The sequence below is a fragment of the Sapajus apella genome, unplaced genomic scaffold, assembly GCF_009761245.1.
Source record: "Sapajus apella isolate SASKATOON/1434 unplaced genomic scaffold, GSC_monkey_1.0 scaffold39, whole genome shotgun sequence".
Taxonomy (NCBI): Eukaryota; Metazoa; Chordata; class Mammalia; order Primates; family Cebidae; genus Sapajus; species Sapajus apella.
In genome coordinates this window covers 11,430,906-11,438,676 of record NW_022436979.1, presented here as the reverse complement: position 1 = coordinate 11,438,676, position 7,771 = coordinate 11,430,906, and the positions used below count along the sequence as shown (strand labels likewise).

General features: G+C 38.8%; 1 pseudogene across 1 annotated transcript; it reads left to right on the top strand.

Annotated features, from left to right (window-relative positions):
- The first annotated feature begins 1,146 nt into the window (after nt 1-1,146).
- On the top strand, nt 1,147-1,970 carry LOC116565221 (annotated as a pseudogene). The gene has a single exon (XR_004275333.1). The product of XR_004275333.1 is annotated as a 60S ribosomal protein L7 pseudogene (transcript).
- The last annotated feature ends 5,801 nt before the right edge of the window (nt 1,971-7,771 follow it).

The following is a 7,771-nucleotide window of genomic DNA, read 5'->3' as shown; positions in this document are numbered from 1 at the left end:
GTGACCACACATAGTTTGTCCTGGATTCTTGGTCCTTGGTCTGGCCATCTGTGTTTGCTGATTGGATTTATCCAAAGGAAAAATAAACTTCTCATATCTTTATGAAAAGTGGTCGTTTTTCAACACGGAGTGAGATGCCCACCGATATTAGGTTCTTACCCTCCCACAGAAAAGTTGGAGTAGCTTTGTAACTGGAGACCTCAGCTTTAAAAATATATTTTTAATCACCTATTCTCTTTTTCTTCCTTTCCTTCCCTCACCCCTTTATTCCTTACCTCTCTAGACACTCCCCTCCAGCAATGCACACTCACTTATTTTCTTCCTTAAGAAGCTCAAAAGGCTAATCTTTTGAAACAAGGCAGGGAGCCCTAATTGTATAATTCCCTTTAGGAGGAGTGGTGAACAATAAATCCACCACCATTGGGCTAAAGTCAAGATAATGCCAACCAGATCCTCAGATGGATGAGTACTCAAGATAGCCATCAGAAAAATACACTCAGACCTTGCCGTCTGCACCACTCCTGCAGGTCTCCCATATCCAGTCTCCCTTTTAAAACCTTATGATAAACTTTAAAATTTGAGATGGTCTTTGTGACTTGAGTTCAGCATCTTCACAAGCACTCTGGCATTTGATTCAAGTCAATTTTTCCCTCCACCAAACTTTGTCTCTCAAGACTGGCTTTTGACTGGTGGGCTGCTGGGCTTAGGTCCAGTTACACTTTCTTCCTTAAGGATGATTACATTTTCAAGAGATGGTTCTCAGATCTTTGAGAAGAACATTCCTGGGTCCTGAGGCTGCCAGGGCTTCTTTAGCTTTTTAAAATTGAAATACATTTTTAAAGAAAGAGAAAGAATATAAAAGTTGTCTAAATTAAATTATCTGAGAAAAAAAGAGTGGGAAGAAGTCTTTTTCCTTATTTTCAACAGAAAGTATTGAATCTCTTATTTTTAATTTGAATTTGTCCCTGCACTATAAAATCTCAACATTGTAAATGAGCACAAGTCAGTCTAAGCAAGTAGAAGAATTACTCCTTGAATCGCTAAATTCACTGATGTTTATTTCAAAAACTGCTATCTTACAGAGAATATATCACCATTCAGAAGGGTGATCTGAATATCACTTAAGAATGTGAGTAGGGCTCTTTTTCCGGCTGGAACCATGGAGGGTGTAGAAGAGAAGAAGAAGAAGAAGAAGGTTCCTGCTGTGCCGGAAACCCTTAAGAAAAAGCGAAGGAATTTCGCAGAGCTGAAGATTAAGCGCCTGAGAAAGAAGTTTGCCCAAAAGATGCTTCGAAAGGCAAGGAGGAAGCTTATCTATGAAAAAGCGAAGCATTATCACAAGGAATATAGGCAGATGTACAGAACTGAAATTCGAATGGGGAGGATGGCAAGGAAAGCTGGCAACTTCTATGTACCTGCAGAACTCAAACTGGCGTTTGTCATCAGGATCAGAGGTATCAATGGTGTGAGCCCAAAGATCCGAAAGTGTTGCAGCTTCCTCGCCTTCGTCAAATCTTCAATGGAACCTTTGTGAAGCTCAACAAGGCTTCAATTAACATGCTGCGGATTGTAGAGCCATATATTGCATGGGGGTACCCAAATCTGAAGTCAGTAAATGAACTAATCTACAAACGTGGTTATGGCAAAATCAAAAAGAAGCTAATTGCTTTGACAGATAACGCTCTGATTGCTCGATCTCTTGGAAAATACGGCATCATCTGCACGGAGGATCTGATTCATGAGATCTATACTGTTGGAAAACGCTTCAAAGAAGCAAATAACTTCCTGTGGCCCTTTAAATTATCTTCTCCACGGGGCGGAATGAAGAAAAAGACCACCCATTTTGTAGAAGGTGGAGATGCAGGCAACAGGGAGGATCAGATCAACAGGCTTATTAGAAGAATGAACTAAGGTGTCTCCCATGATTATTTTTCTAAGCTGGTCAGTTAATAAACAGTACCTGCTCTCAACTGAAAAAAAAAAAAAAAAAGAATGTGAGTAGGATATCATGTACCAGATCATATAAATTATTAATTTTGAATAATTCCTTGACACTTTGTAAGTGGAGTTATGCTTATAATTTTTTCTCAGGGTCCCTGGAAAGGGATAAAGCACTGTTTGGAGCAGGAGGGTGGCAAATGGAGTGTTCCGTGCAGATCAGACCTCTAAATGCCTTGGTCCAGGGCTCAGCCCTCAGACAACTTTTATTCTCTAACTAGATTCCAGGATCCAGGCTTTAAATGTTTTCTATATTTTAATGATTCTCAAATTTACATCTCTTCTCTGACCCCAATTTCTACCCTGTGAAGTCTCATAAATCCAACTGCCTGAACAATATTTCTGCTCTTAACGGTGCAAAGGCAAGCACCTCGGTGCCTTCCACTCCCGTTCTAAGGCGCATATGCATCCTAGGAAACAGCAGCACCACTCCTCCAGCCATGCAGAGCAAAGGCTTATGAATCACACCTCCCCTGCCAACTCACCAGTGAGTTCTAGTAAGTTCTTGCAAAAGTAATTGCAGTTTTGGCCATTGAAAGTACTGGCAAAACCATAACAGTTTTAATCTACATTTAAAATATAATTGAAATTCAGTCACGTCTCATTGACTCACCACTACCACTCAGATCCAAGCTGCCGTAATCTCTTCATAAAATCACTCACTCCTCCCAGAATCAAGGTGACCTTTTAAAAACGTAAATCAGGTCCTGTCACTTCCCTGCTGAAGATCATTGCATTAGTCTGTTCTCAGGCTGCTAATAAAGACACACCCAAGACTGGGTAATTTATAAGGAAAAAGAGGTTTCATGGACTCACAATTCCATGAGGCTGGGGAGGCCTCACAATCACAGCAGAGGTGAATGAGGAACAAAGTCACTTCTTACATGGCAGCAGGCAAGAGAGTGTATGCAGGGGAACCGCCCTTTGTAAAACCATCAGAATCTCACGAGACTTATTCACTATCACGAGAACAGCACGGGAAAAACAACCCCCATGATTCAATTACCTCCCACTGGGTCCCTCCCATGACATGTGAGGATTGTGGGAACTACAATTCAATATGAGATTTGGATGGGGACACAACCAAACCATATCAATCACCTAATAGCTTCCCATCAAAGTTCTTGCTAAGTGAAATAAAGCAGTCACAAAAAGACAAATACTGTATGATTCACATGAGGCATCTAATGTAGTTAAATGCATAGAAACAGAAAGTAAATTGCTTGTGACCAGGGGAATAGGGGGGAGTTGTTTCACAAAGTGAAAAAATTCCAGAGATCTATTTCACAGTGATGTGAATGTACTTAATACAGCTGAACTGTACACCAAAAATGGTTAAGATTGTAAATTATATGTTTTGTGATTTTTACCACAATAATAACATAAGCTTTTGCCAGGGTCTATAATGTCCTAAGGACATGTATATCTGTGTTTAAGAGAAAAACCTCCGGAATGGTGATGAGACAGAAAAAAATAAAATACACTAGAGTAAGAGTATAGCAATGGCAGATCAATTATGAAAGGTCCAGTATAGTGACAAGACCATCAGAAGGAGGGTTAGAGGGAGGAAGGGTAGAGGAAGAACAGGAGGGGCCACTCTAATTCTAGAGTAGCCAGTAGTCATTTTAAAGCTCCATAGGCTTTTAATTAATCATAGATCTTCATTAATAATGCTGGTAGTATTTAGTTAGATCTATGTTCCCTTCTAAAACCTTAAGAAAAAGAATGGATCTGTTACTCACTTTTCATTGATGAAACAAACCACAGATTTATTTGGAAGAACAATGTGATAATACACAGCAATGTGTCATTTAGACAGAAAATGCTACTCAGCCTCTGAGGAAGTATACAGTAACTTGTTTCTAAGATTTGTTTTATTTTTCACAATATTCAGGAGCTTTCTTTTCAAAAAAAAAAAGGATGGGCTATTGTTTGGTCTAAGTACAGAAGTACGCACTTAATAAATGTTGATGTCTTATAAAGTTTTAAAAATATAGGTATTTTGTTCTAATTTTTTGTGTGTGCAATTTTGTACAAGGGAATTTTTGTGCCTGTTCTGTACTGTCACTTTAGTGACCTTTCTACTCCTCTTAAAAGCTTCATGGAACCTTTGAGGAAAGAAGGCGGCACTCACAGTAGACTGTTTAACATACGTAAAGAAACATATTTAGTTTTAGTTGAGATAAATTTCATGTAAACCACATCACTACAACCCCAACATGTACACCTTGACACTCAACCGTGCCTGCAACAAGAAAAAAATACTGTAGTCAGAAGAAATGCTTTATTACATGTTCTGTGTACTTTAAGGTGCTGACGATTTAATAATTCTGCTGCCTCAGAAGTAGGTTAACTACTTAAAGTTGTGTAAATGTTACTGATTATTTCTGTTGCTTTTTCATACAATTAACATAAACTTGATCTATGTTGGTAATTTAAAAAAAAAACACACACAAAGGATCTTAGGCAGCATTAAAAATGCTGATCTGCAATTTGCTCCCAGGAATGCAGAAGCTCATTCTCACATACCCTGAGGGTGAGCAAGTTTAGTACATTTTAATAAACTCACAAGTTAAATTCTGTAAAAGAGAACCATTAGAAATTAATGTTAAACTCCAAACAGGTTTGGGTGTACCATATTAGATCATAAGTGATATGCAAATGCTTGTTTTTAGCAAATCCCCAGTGTCACAGTTTATAAAACGATTTTCAAATGTTAGGCACCTGAAAGAAGTATTCACAAAACTACTCAATTACAGTTGAACTAGAAACAAGGAATAAGAATATGAAATTTCTAAAGTCTGTGATGCAAGGTATAGTTCTTAAAACCAAAGGTATGTAAAATCATCTAAGGAGGAGCTGAAACATAGCAAGGACTGGTGACTGGATCCCAGAAACTCTTTTTCAATTGTTCTGAGACTGGGCTGCTGATTTAGAGACTGACTCAATTATGATTACATTATAAGGCCAGAATACTCAGACTTTGGTGTTGCATACCTATCCTTCTCACAACAACACACAAAAACCACACTAAGGACAGAAAATACCTCGGTTATTCCACTTTTTCCAATATCTTATGATAGTATTGTCTAATCAGAGTCCTTTGTAAATTCAGTTATGAAAAGCATTGGGACTTAACCAATGAATACTCTGGGGGAAGGGGGAAAGAGTTGGAACTAAAAGGAGAAGGCACAAATTCTGGGATAAAATGCTGAAAAAATTTGATGTCAAACTGATTTTGGCCTTACCTTCTAGACATTTCCCAATGGATGAGTGCACTTGTCCAGCTCCAGTATGTTGGCAATTCTCTGCAATCTCCAGGTAACAGGGGTGGTAGTTAAGAGACAACCCCTTTGCCTTCTCTCTACAAACTGTTTTGTCCCTGAATGAAATGAACCCCAGGTTGTGCTAATTTCAGATGGACACTTAGAAATGGATATAGAAATGAATTCACTTAATTCTTGAGGTGAAGAAGGAAAACATATACTTCAGATACACTAAAACAGAATTGTGAACAGAATAAGATATAAGCATGCATTAGCAATATTGCAGTTTCTGTTCTGGATCGCCACCATAAAGCAAATATCATAATAAAGTGAATCACACAAAATTTTGGTTTTACAGTGTACACATGTAACTGAATCTCAGGTTCAGTGACTGGCTTCTTATAGTCCAATTAATAAGAGTGAGGTCTGATATAAAGAAAGTGACTATTTTTGTTTTTTCTTTTGTTTCAGACGGAGTCTCACACTATCACCCAGGCTGGAGTGCAGTGGCACAATCTCAGCTCACTGTAACCTCTGACTCCCTGGTTCAAGTAATTCTCATGCTTCAGCCTCCCAAGTAGCTGGGACTATAGGCATGCACCACCACGCCCAGCTAATTTTTGTATATTTCAGGAGAGTCAGGGTTTCATCATGTTGGCCCAGCTAGTCTTGAGCTTCTGACCTCAATACCTAGGCCTTGCAAAGTGTGGGATTACAGGCATCTGGCTGAAAGTGACTTTTTATCCCAAAGCTTAGCTTAAAGGAAGAGAGACAGGCTCCTGCCTTTGAGAGTGCCACTTCACCTTTGGGTGAACACAGGGTCTTTCACAGCAGGACTTGGCATGAACAGCATTCAGGGAAGGGAGTGAGCAGGTGGGGGTCTACGTGACACACTTCAGTGCCTTTTCTACTGGGTGGTTAAGTTGGTGCCATTACGGGAAGAACTAGGCTATAAAGAGGCCATTGTCTCAAGATATTCTCCAGGTGGGACAGAGTTTTCTGGTGAGCATATTTTAAGTTATTATATTAGTCCATCCTCGTGCTGCTAATAAAGGCGTACCCAAGACTGGGTAATTTCTGAGGGAAAGAGGATTAATGGACTCACAGTTCCACATGGCTGGGGATACCTCACAATCATGGTGGAAGGTTAAGGTTGAGCAAAGTCACATCTTACATGGTGGCAAACAAGAGAGCTTGTGCAGGGGAACTCCTATTTATAAAACCATCAGATCTCATGAGACTTATTCACTATCATGAGAACAGTATGGGGGAACCTGCCCCCAGGATTCAATTACCTCCACTTGGTCCCACCCTTGACATGTGGGGATTATTACAACTCAGCGTGAGCTTTGTGAGGGGACACAGCCAAACCATATCAGTTATAAACTGACTGTTGTCTCTTGAGGCAATCTCCTGGTGGGAGAGAGCTCTGGCTCTAAAGCTTCTAAGTAAGTACGTAGTTAGATAAGCTTGCCCTGTAGTAAGTGTCTGGTGAAGAGAAGTTAAAGGTTATAACTGAATTTCTAGAGTGAAATAGGAAGTAGGGAACAGGGGAAAAGGAGAAAAGAGAAAAGAAAATATACAATTAAAAAATATTTCTTTTAGGAAAAAATGGGTGAACTCAGTTGTTACATAGGAGTGACATTTATAGAACACTGTGGTTTGCTAAGTGTGGCATAGCATTATGTTTAAAAAACAATGTACATACCTTAATTTTAAAACGCTTTATTGCTAAAAAATTCTAATGATCATCTGAGTCTTCAGTAAGTCATAATGTTTTTGCTGGTGGGAGGTCTTGCCTCAGTGTTGATGGCTGCTGACTGATCAGGGTGGTGATTACTGAAGATTGGTGTGGCTATGGCAATTTCTTAAAATAAGACAAAGACAAAGTTTGCTGCATTGGTTGACCCTTTCTTTAATCAAAGATTTTTTTCAGTAGCATGTGATGCTGATTAATAACATTTTACCCACAGTAGAAGTTATTTCCAAATTGGAGTCAATCTTTTTAATCCCAGTCCTGGCTTTATCAACTTTATGAAATAATCTAAATTCTTTGTTGTAATTAAAAAAAAAAAAAAAAAAGTCTTCACCTGGAGTGGATTTCACCTCAAGAAACCACTTTCTTTGCTCATCCATAAAAAGCAGCTCCTCATTTATGTATTATCATAAGATTTCAGCAATTCAGTCACATCTTCCAGCTCCATTTCTAACCCTAGTTCTCTTGCTATTTCCATCACATCTGCTGTGTCTACTTGTACTGAAGTCTTGAAACCCTCAAAGGCATCCCTGAGGATTGGAATCAGCTTCTTACAAACTCTTATTAGTGTTAGTATTTTGTCCTCCTCTCATTAATCATGAATGTTTTTAATGACATCTAGAATAGTCAATCCTTTCCAGAAGGTTTTCAACTAACTTTTCCCAGATTTATCAGAGGAATCACTGTGAAAGCTATAGCCTAACAGAATGTAATTCTTAAATAATAAGACTTGAAAGTCCAAGTTACTCCT